This window comes from Lissotriton vulgaris, chromosome 8 (genome assembly GCF_964263255.1).
Source record: "Lissotriton vulgaris chromosome 8, aLisVul1.2, whole genome shotgun sequence".
NCBI lineage: Eukaryota > Metazoa > Chordata > Amphibia > Caudata > Salamandridae > Lissotriton > Lissotriton vulgaris.
The window spans coordinates 140764616-140776636 of NC_141696.1; the positions used below are offsets into that span (position 1 = coordinate 140764616).

Here is a 12021-nt window from a genome sequence, read left to right on the forward strand (position 1 = left end):
CTCACCGCCGAGGTCAATCATGCGTTGAACGACAACCATGCAGGTCCGTTACCGCAGAAGCTTTACGGAGTGAAATCCAGAGCGAGGTCAGGGGCTGCTGCTTGATTATTTCCTTTGAAGAAAGTAGCACGTTTGGTTGAACAGCTGCAGCCAATCTTCCGGGGAGTGGAGTAGCTTCGGAAGCAACCACCTTCCGAAATGAAATGCGCAAAGTGTAGCTCTCTCCTGTGATTACTGCAGCTGCCGCAGCAATGTCGAAAAGAAGCCACGCCACTCCAACGTTCGTAATGGGCCAAAAAACAGTTTATTTGCGCTCAAGCCACCAGATCCTACGCGTTTCGGGCATCCGCCCTTGTTCACAGATCGTTTGTCAGTAAAATCTCAACAGCTTAAATACAAAAAGTTTTTCCCGGGCATTTTTTTCACAACCACGTGATGATAGACATTAAAGACACACTACATATTTTAGGCTGAGCAGTCTTTCTTCTCCAAATTCAGTGCCATATAGAGCCATTACATGAATATTATACCAGCATAAATGCATAATCATGTTAAAATCACAATGATATTACAATTTATTTTATGGATTTAAAAAAATAAATACGTTTTAGTTTATAAAAATATATTATTGATTTCTATAAAAAACACGCAACAGAGACAATGTGCAAATATCGCAACCAGCAAATTTGTGCAAAAGATGCAGGGATAGTGCAAAAAGCAATGCATTAAAGTGCAGTGGTCTAAAGTGCAATGTTGTTTCAATAGTCAATGACTAGAATTTGTAAACAAAACACTCTGTGCACAAAGAATTATTTGTACATGCTCCGCTGGAGCCAAGACCTGGTGTATATGCATATTTGTGTGCTGTCCCTTTTCTGTTAGATAAGAAACTCATCTAATCTCAGCATAAATGCTCTATAAATCCATCCTGATTTTGTATTTAAAATTTTTGGTGTAGGAAATGAAGTAGCAAATAAAAGGTGTAGCATGCATTTTCTATATATAAATAAAGGGTATGTCTCCATTCGAAGGTGGTCTACATAATTTACTTCTAAGCATATTTGCTATGCATAGATGTGATCAATTAGGGTGCACCTTCAAGGTACTTCTGAATGTGCAGTCTGGTAAATGCCTATAAACAAAGAATTCTGTTGCAGAGGGTTTTAATGTATGCCAGAAGCAATGTGAAAGTTGTAGGCTAGGAGGCCATCAATGCATTCCCAGTCCACAAAGAATGGAGTGCTTCGTTTTTTAGGTCGAGCGTAGCGATGGACCTTTTGTTGGCGTGTTAGAGGGAATGTGAGACAGCGTACAGGCACGAGCGTCTCCGATTTGCCCTCGAGGGCGCGCACGGCGCCGTGCAGGTGCCATGCCTCGGATTCACAGCCTCACTCACGCATGCGCGCACACACACACACAGTGTGTGTATATGTGTATGTGTGTATATATATATATATATATAATTTTTTTTTCTTTCTTTCTAAAGGAACGTGATATACAATTCAATCGACACAACCAAATGTTGATTGATATGGTGGAGATGTGTTTGACACAAAATGTTTTCCTCTTTGGTGAAGAAATCTATCAACAGATCCATGGATGTGCCATGGGTTTCTCTTTTAGTCCCGCATACGCCTGCATCACCATGGGGTGGTGGGAGCAACAGGTGGCGTGGCATACGGACAATGACATCTTTGTGAATAAAATTGCCAAATGGACAAGATACATCGATCTTTTAATAATCTGGGAAGGAACAAGACAAGAATTTGAAGATTTCCAAATCTTAAATTCCTCGACATCAAACTTAAGGTTCACTTATGAAATTAGTAGTGAAAGAGCAACTTTCCTGGATACAGAAATTTACATTCGTGAAAATAAAGTGGAAACAACTCTCCACAGGAAAGAAACAGCAACTAATTCCATCCTTCATTTTGAAAGCTTTCACAAACCATCAGTGAAAGAAAATATACCGTATGGGGAATTCTTGAGACTGAGAAGAATATGTTCCGAAGAAGAAGAAGAATGGATAAAAACAAGTAAAAAAATGACCCAGAGATTTAAGAGCAGAGGATACAACAAACATGTAATAAACAAAGGATGGCAAAGAGCAAACTCAAAGAAACGCAAAGATGCTTTGATAACCAAACAGAAAATAACCAACATTTCCAGCACTGAAATAAATAAAGAAAAAAATGTGAGACTGATACTTGACTACTCAAGAGAATCAAAACAAATTGTAAATATTTTGAGAAAGAACTGGAAACTTTTACAATGATCAAACAACAGGAAAAATAATGGGTAATCACCCATTAATCACATTCCGGGGAGCAAGAAATTTGAAAGACAGACTGATACAAAGTCATTTTCAAGACCACACGAAAAAGAAGAAAGGAATTCAATGGTTGAACACTAAGGGGTTTATGAAATGTCAACACTGCAAGGTCTGCCAAATTGCCATAAACAAAAAGGAAGTTATGTTACCCAACAAAAAGATGTGGCAAATAAGACAACTGACTGCAACAGCACCCATGTTGTTTATGTGATTGAATGTCCATGCCCCCTAAAATATATCGGGAGCACAAAAAGGAGTTCAAAAAACGTATTTTGGAACATATTAGAGCAACAACAAACATAGACAGGAGTAATGCTGTCGCAAAGCACATGGAGATGGTTCATAACAGTGACTGGAAACTCCTCAAGACGTATGCGCTTGAATGCATCTTACCACATGACAGAGGTGGTGACCAGGAGAAAGAACTTAGATGCAGAGAATCGAGACAAATCTTAAACTTTCGAACAATGACCCCATGGGGGCTTAACCAGAGTGAAGAACTTTATGTACACTTATAATTCTTATTTATTTTTTCCTTCTTCAGTGTGGTGATGTATGGTTAAGATGAAATCCTTTAACATTTGAAACGAGATAACAATGTATATAAGTTTAACTGAAGGACAATTATATTTGAATGTAGTTTACAAGATAATTTCTTCGGAAGTCATAGAATGCTTAAGAATAGAAGTTAAAATGTGTAGGCCTTAACATTATTGGTAAAAACTACAGTTAATAGTTACCGAATGCAGTATGGATAGAGTACTACTTATGATTAGCCCACCGGAGGGCTCAATTAAGGAGGAAGTATAAACTACACATCCATTACTAAGGACCACTAGCAACCAAATGCATAGTAATATTTGACCACTAGAGGGAGGTTTACTTATGTTAATTAATTGCTTTTTGAAATTAATTGTGGTCATTAGGTTTGTTTTTTCATATACTGCATAAAATTTTTTTTTATCCAAGGGAATGAATAGAATTCACTGAAGCCTTATAACTACCATATAAATATATATAATTACATTTCTTAAGCATTCAAAGGGAGAATTTACAAAAAAACTACATTTCCCAAGTCACTTCCTGTGTGTGATAAGGAAGTGATCTCAGCATCAATCATGTCCTGACGTTTCCTAAAAAGATATAGGAGAGTCTTGTACAATAGTTACCTTACCGTGAACAAGCAACTGTGGGTTGTGAAACGCGTTGGTTGTAGCTATATATATGCTGATACCTTGACAAACTGGAAAGATTGCGAAGAATTCCTTGTGAGTGCGAACTTTCTCCTTTCTTTGAAGGGATTTGTGTAAAATGTAACAAAGCAGGGCTCTGCTTAGTAGTTCTGCACCGGTGGAGAGAGCGCCATGGGACCGTAAATTTGTGAGCCAAGTTGTGGAAAATATATATATATATATATATATATATATATATATATATATATATATATATATATATATATATATATATATATATATATATATATATATATATATATACACACACACACACATGCACGCAGCCACTCCCACTCACCTGGCTCTTTTGTCGTGACTCCCCGTATCTCCGCCGCATCGCCTGGCCAGCAAAATTGAAACGGCACCCAACAGCCATGCGCTGAAACAGAGTGGAAGCGGACGCCGCGTCCCCAGCGCACCCCTTGCCTGTAGCAGCCGCCTCTGCTGACCCGGAAACGCTCCAGCCGCCTCCCCACCTCCGGTACCCGGATGTATTACATTCTGCTCCTTGTTGCTTTAGTTCGCTAAGGGAGACCAACCATGTGCACGCCTGCCGCCGGACAGGCGATGTGCACGCGCATGGCGTCTCCCACCGCGCGCTGGATTTATTATGGCTCGCTCCCTCTTGTTTCTTCTATTAGCACAATGGCAAATCCACAGAGGAGTCCTCTGTTGTGCGCTCTGCTTTCGCAAGAGCACTCTTGTTTTACGGGCGCCATGTACATAACTTAATTTGAGGGTTAGGTTTCTGTTTGCTTCTGAAGGTAAATACTAGCATGGCTCTTTTATTCAATAGTTTTTGCTTTTACGGTGCTTTCAAAAAGCACTGCAGTAGATTATCTGTAGTGATCGGCCACTGTCCGGAGACTGTAGCTGCGGCGGCTCTGCACTGTGTCTTCAGCCCAGGCCACCCACTAGAGGGCACAGAGGAATCCCACAGTAGGGCGGGCCTACAGCGAGCCGAAGAGTGTGGGGGCCGGGAGCGAGTGCTGCTCCGCTGCCAGACTCCGCGCTGGTACCTGCTGCAACCCTCCGAGGCAGCCCCGAGCCGGGGCATAAAGGGTCAGTCTGCCACTAGACGGCACAGTGCGCACCGGGCCCCCACCAGCCCCCCCACAGTCTGAGCAATGTGGTGCCAGCCCAACCACCCTTGATAATGGAGATTGAAAACATTGTGGCCAACACGGTGCTGCTGAAAGCCCGAAAAGATGAGCGGGCAGCAGGCTCCACCTCAGGTCCGCGGAGGGCTCTCCAGATTTGCACTTCGAGGGCGGAAGTGGGGTCCTTGGGAGGGACAAGGGGGGGTCCTTCTTTCCTCTCGCAGCCAGAGTCCAGTCTCCCAGCTGCAATATGCGAACTGGTGTCACTGGAGTACGGTAATTGGGCGGACAGTACTAGCTCAGCAGCTGGGACCCCACTTCTCGTGGGGGGTTTGTAGCTCTCCGGAAGGTCTGCAGGCTGCAGCGGTGCATATCCGAGCAGGGAGCCGGTGGTGTTGCCCTGTGTGATGCGCATACATAATATACACAGTCCGAGATGACCCCACTGCCATAATGTTTGACTCCTCAGCTGGGTTTCTTGGAGGGCTGGCTAAGATTGTGCTTGCGCTGGACTGGTTCTACGTTAGTGTCTGTGTCATTTAATCAACACTGCGTACTTTGGAGGCACACTTTTACACTCACTGTAGCCCCAGCACTTGCTAGCTCAGCTGATCCTTGGTTGTTTGAGCGGGAGCATAAAAATTCAGTATGCTCCCATCTGAAGTCTTATTCCACTGTGCAGAGAACCCTGCAAACAAGCATTTAATTTAGCTAAGTAAATGGGTACTAGGGCCGGCTGGAGTGACCTTCTAATAATTTGCAATGCAATAGGTCTCGCATTTACGCGAGTTAAAGTTATTGGCATTGTAAATGACAATGCCTTTTATTTCTATTTTAAAAACTAAAACACAAATAAAAGGCTTTGTTATTTGCAATGTCAATAGCTCAAACTCGTGTAAATGCGAGACCTATTGCATTGTAAATGCTTGTCTCTCCTGCCTATCTATTTACTGAGATGTTCATGACTTAGTTACATAGCGGTCTTATTTTTATGTAATGTTTTATCAGTATCCATGATCTCTGAAGTTACTTGTTAAGTGTACTTCTCATTTAGTTTCTGTAAACCTGTGATCAGAAAGTTACATAAATTTCCAATCAATTCCATCAAAAATCCTTTACTCGGTTTATCTCCAATTATTAGTAAAAGTTCTGCAACTGATGGTGTTCTTGAACACATGTCATCTGATTCTAATTTGAATAAGACATGTTCTGCATGTTTATTAATCTGACATCTTTCTCTGTGAACTTCTTTACTTCTGTGTTTATTTCTTTGAAATCAGAAGGTCATTGTTCAACTGTCATTTCTGCTATAGCTGTCTCTAGTTGGGCCATTTTAAAATGTACATACTCGTCAGGAATTTGATTAACTCCATCTATTACTTTCTGGTGCGTGCGACACTTGACAATAGCCACTCGCTTTGGTAATGTTAATGCAGTCAGCAAATTTTGAACTAACTCCATGTTGTCTCCTCAATTGTATGTAGTGTGGTAAAAGCACAAGCTGCAGTCGTGGTGCCATTGGGAAGCTTAAAACAAGATCCACCTACATACAATTCACCCTGAGCATCAGGCAGGGGCATGTCAGTTAGGTCCGCTCGACCCTTTGTTTGTTCTTCAGTGGTAAAGACGCAATCATGTATATTACTGGATTGCTCCGAGGGCAATGGCAACAAAGTAGCTGGATTCAAGGCCGGGCAGCGTTTAAGTGTAATGTGTTGTGCTAACAAAGTGCTTAGTCAGATTCAATAATACATCAACTAAATGGGGAACAAAAACCATCAATTTATGATCCAGTACAAGTCCTGCCGATTGTCTGATTGAAATGGCAGTTGCTGCCAAGGTCTTCTGGCAACCAGGGAGTTCCCTGGCCACATGTACTTTTTGCATTTAAAATGTAAATAAATGTAAATCCAGTACTTGTATAGCGCGCAGCTCACCCGTTGGGTATCCCGGCTCTTGGTGGCCGTTGGGAAGATTAAGCGAGCTATTGCCCAGAGTCGCATGGTGCTAGGCGGACCCCTGCCGCCGGGGATCGAAACGTGATCCCCAGCGTCAGCCGCCCTGGCCGCGGTGGCACACCTCTTCCCCCGCGGCACCACACCTCTTCCCAAACCTTTCTCTCATCACTTTCTAAACTCTCTTCTTGTGCTTTTAATTGTAATTCTTTAATTTTCTGTACAATAGTCTGTTCTTCAAATTTCTTCCTATCCTTTTCTTCTTTAATCTGTTACTTTTTAATTTGTTTTCTCCATAACCCTTCGGCATCAAACATACTCTGCCTACTTTTTCTCTTAAAGAGCTGCTCTTCTACATATTGCAGTTTGTTGAAACAAAGGTACCATTAAGTGGCCACTGTAAACTGGTATCTTCCTTTATATATTTGTTCCACATTGTGCTAAACAGTATGGAAGAAATGTAATGTACATAATTCAAAGTACCCTTCTAGAGGCGCCGGCTGTCTTTCTTACAAAATTCAATTATTTCATACCAAAAACCAAGAAATTAGAAAAAATCTGACATTACCTGTCTAAAGATTTGCAAATGCTTTTATCAAACCAAAACCGACAAAGACAGCCATTTCGATCCTACCTGATCGCAGTTCTCCGACTCCCACCTGCTGATCCTCAGATCAATAGCTCACTTCCAAAATGCCAACCGAAGAGCCCCAGTTGAGAGAGACAGCCTCCACGAAGGTTAGGTAGATTAGCTGAAAGTCACCTCGGCTGCGAGAACCAAGTCTCCTCTGCGGACCGTCCCTTGGTGTTTGTCTCGTCAAAGCGACCTCCTTCTGGTCCAGCTGCGGTCTTCAATGGGGTCCCATGTGGGCGCCAATTGTAGACGTGAGATTTTCATCTGTCTCACTGGTGCAGGGACACTTTTAGTCTATGGGTTTGCAAAATGAGGATCAACACTGGAGTCGAACAAAACACTAGTTTATTACATCTCGTGTGCGGGCTCCGTCATACAAACACTGCAAGTGTCTTGGGAGGGAACTGAGAAGCATGGTTTCAAACCTGGAATTTATACAAATTTGGTACAGTAAGACGAGCACTAAAACCCCTTTGTAATAGTTACATAATGCTTACACAACCCCTTTGTATAATGCTTACATGCTGAACTGTTGAATCCTTATAAACCCTCTCCCACGTCACTTTCATAGATAGGCAGGGGTGGGTACAGGCGTTGGTGGGCTTGTAGATGGGAACATCTGTGTGCTCTGGGCCTTTCGGCAGGGCCTCTACTCTGGCATGTAAGTATTATCAGCACATCCAGCTTTCAGTGAACACATAACTTCTGACTTTGCAAAAGTCCTCGCAGAAACACAAAATGGGGACTGGTAGAAAAAATCGAAGAGAAGTAGAGGCTAACATAACAAAATATATTTTTTACCGTTCCATATCTATGTATTAGGGGGGTGATAACTGTCAGGAGACGATCGCAGGAACCGTAGCTAGAATCTTCCTCTCAAGCAGAGAGACGGGTTGATAAGACCCACAGTCTTCCGGGGGCTTCCTTGTCTTTTGGATTACCACCACAGTGGCCATTCGGAGATCCTTTCAAAGAATCCCTTGTTCCTTAGACGCCTTGAACGGATTAAACAAGTGTGGTGCCAACAGACTATTTCGTTTAAAAACAATTCTCCTGGAAGTCCGTTAAGACCGGGGTTTTACCGGATTATTGGCGGCCAATGGCCTCGGTCACTTCTTCCAAAGTGAAGCCCCCTCTAGTCCGTCCCTCTCCTCTTGTGAAAGTGAGGGTAGCTCAATTGCATCGAAGTACTGTAGTATGTGTGTCACCTCTGTCTGAGGTTTAGCTGCATATAGTTCAGTATAATATCTTGCAAAGGACCTTGCTATAGCTTCGGGTGTGTTACCTGTGGTACTGCGGTCTTTAATGGACATTACCCATCTTGCCTCCATTTCTTTCGTTCCTAGCCACACAAGCTGTTTCTCTTCCCTATCCCCTGTCTCATAGAGCCAATGTTGTGTGGCCAATTGTTGAGCTCTCACCTCTTTGGTCTCCAGCGCCAGTAGTCTCTTTTAGTTATTTTGATATGGTGAAGGGTACGGTCTGTCAATGTCCAGGAGTCACGCTCCTCTATACTTAATAATTTGCGTTCTAACCCCTCCATCTCCTGGGTTTCTCGTTTCTTTTTGTGGGCAGTTATATTTTGTGCTCCATCTCGGAGCACAGTCTCAAATGCCTCCCACAAGGTGACTGCCGATTGTACTGAACCTTCGTTTTCTCGAAAGTAAAGTTTAGAGTCCACCCTAAGCTCCTTGGCAACTCTCTTGTCTTTCAATGCCTTTAGTCTCCACTGCGCTACTTGATGACCTCCTCGTCCACCAATCATCAGTAGGAGGGGCGAATGATCGGAGATGCCCCTAGTTAAGTAGTCTGTTGTCCACCTGTCTGCCTCTCCTGCCGGAACAAGGAGGTAGTCATGCCTCAAACACCCTGTGAGACCCCGATAGATAGGAATAGGCGCGTAAATTTGGATCGTGCCTTAGCCACAGATCAGTCAATCCCAGAGTCAGTCCCAGGGACCCAAGTCTCAGTTGTTCGGTCGAGGGAAGGATCGCTCACATTTCCCCCTATTATGTGTATGGCAGGGCCGGAGTGTAATAGGAGTCCTGTTAATCTATCCAGTGTACGCTGCTGCAGTCGCGGGGGCGCATTCACACTAATAAGCAAAAATGCCTTTTGCGGTTCCAAACTCTCTGCACTGCACCATATGTCCCATCTGTATCCACCCACTGTTGAGTGACATGAAAGGGAGGAGACATTTTAATGAGGATTCCACTCCGCTCGAACCCTTGATGAAACCTGCATGTGGCAGGGCAGTGTATTGTCCCCTTCCCAGGAAAGAATAGCTCGTACTTGTAGAAATGATGTCCGGTTTAAGTCTCTTGAGATAACTAGATACCAGACCCAGTTTGATTTTATTTCCCAAGCCGTTGCATAATCCACGTCATTACCGTAAATTTGTCCTCTGCCATTGCGAAGCAACTTTTGGTTCATCACCTGCCCGGTTCTCCACCAGAGGCTTGCTCATTTTGCCCTCTCTTTTCAACCCCGCTATTCATTCGAGCAAATTGAACAAAACAATCCCCCTCCCCTTGAAACCATCTCAACTCACAACGTGTGACAATGTCTAACTTACCCCCACCCCACACTCTTCAGATACCCCCTCCACCACCCCAATTCGTCAATATGACAACTCTGGCACGACTAATCCACTAAGAGGTTTGAAGCCCCCCGCTCAATTGCAAAGGAGATTAAGCCCTACCTTTTAAAACCTTTCAACACTGGTGATGTGAGCATAGTTATGGCAGATGCTTGTGATTACAAGAGAAGCAGTGGAGGAGAAGAAATAATAGCCTTTGCATTGAGGGCCTGACAAAGCGTAGAACCTACTCAGGCAATATTAAAGGAGTCCTTTGCACTGAGGTAGGGGACTTGGCACTTTTATAGGTTTGTATGGGTTCCATTTTCATTTTGCGAAAAGATTATAAGCTCCTTGTGGATTCGTCAGCTCTTCTTCAGATGATAGCACTGTATCATATATTGCCAAATGGAATTTCTGCCTCCTGGAATTTCTGTAATAACATTTGGGAGTATATGGTGGCAAATAAATTGGCTGCAGACCTTTTGTCCAGGTGTCCTGTATCAGGGCAGATGTTTAAAGAGGATGGTTGTAATGTATTGGAAGTGGTATGTGTGGTAAGTCAGCTAGAGGCTGCCTAATAATGATCCTTTTGTGAGGCGAATAAAGAAGTTGTATGGGAGGAGGATGTTGATGTGTCAAGAAGCACATTACTAAGGGCTTGGTATCCGTGATGGCTTAGTCACAGACAATAGCACCCAACTAGTATCAGCTGAAGTGAGGAATTGTTTGCAATCCACAGGTGTTAACCTTTTGTGGATGTTGCTGTGTCATCCAAGGAGCAATAGGTTGGTGGAGCGACTCAATAGTGTGATCAATCGAGTGGGGATGTACTTTGGACAACTCCCCACATTAACACAGATGTTTCCTCGTTCTTTGTTGAGAAGAAGGGTAGCCAGTTTCTTAATTAGTGTGTGAATAGGTTGGAAGTTGGCGAATGCAGTCAAACTGGGGAAGACCATCAATTCAAGAAGGACCGTTCTGGACAGAATCGGGAGAGTTCAGGTTACGTTGATATAATTGAAGGTGAGTGGTCGTGACTGGGTGGCAGTTAAGACAATTAGTCATGTGCATAAATGGGAATTGAGCTCTTCAGCTCAAGTGCAAGTGGCTAAGTTGAGGTGAAGGATTGTGTGGTGCTCCTGTGTGATAGAAAAGATTGGAACAAGGGCAGGTACTGGTAGCTTAGGGTATGCACTGGTAGGTCTGTGATGAAAGGGCGTAGAGGCATGTGGCAAAGGGGATAGAGATAGTGGTATCCAGACATAAGGGAGATTTAATTCAACAAGAGTTTGGGTTAGACCTGTTCAGTAAATAGATAATGTAACAGATTAAAGGTATTTATAGATTCCTGTGTGCCTCCTGCAAACATAGCAATTTGTGTTGGGACTTTTACTTGTCTTTATAGATGACTGACGTCCTTCTTGTTTTGTAGTTTTATTTCTCAATTGGAGAACATATAGTGTTTCCAAATTGTGTTCAAACCCCAATCCTGGCAGCTGCTGTTTTTTTATTGGACAGTTTATAGATGTGCTATCCAAATTTGCCATTATTCAATCTCATGACTATAAATTCATCAATGTATACGAAGTGATTTTATCTGTAATTTGAAAATGTCCTATGCGTGTTTACTAGAAAAGTATTGTATAAAGTTTTGCTTTGCTTTTAAGGTGTGAAGCTGCTATCCACTTGTTGTATGGGTCTTATTACCAACACCTGGAGCTACTTTTCAGACTGTGATTTAAAACGAATGTAGACTGGCTCAAGTAACTTTCACATACCTTAAGAAGTATGTGGTTTAGTATCATTAAATACCAGCAAATTTGAAAATAATCTAAAATTACAAAAAGAGAATTTGCGGATGAGGAGAGTAGGAGGAGATTGATCAGAGTAGATAGTGTTTCTGATTATGCAATGAAATTACAAACATTATTTCATCACTATTCGTGAGTACGTCAGTCATCCTGTAATGTGTGTGATGGAATGCAAAAAATGTATTTGGTTATCTACCAAATACCTCCACTGCGCAGATTCAAAGCTGCACAAAAATCAGTTCTCAAATCGTGAGAACTCTTGTACAACTCATGAGGTCTGTAGCAGCTTTAGATGATGTCCCGAAACAATCAAGCATTGAACAGTTGTCTTCATTCAAAATATGATCTTATCCAATTATTACCTTCGAATTCA

The 12021-nt window shown here is 42.7% G+C and overlaps 1 protein-coding gene across 2 annotated transcripts in view; it reads left to right on the plus strand.

Moving 5' to 3' along the window:
• The window catches only part of RAB6A (RAB6A, member RAS oncogene family), a 316180-nt gene that overhangs the window by 145768 nt on the left and 158391 nt on the right, over positions 1–12021 (plus strand). The gene's annotated exons all lie outside the window — the stretch shown is intronic.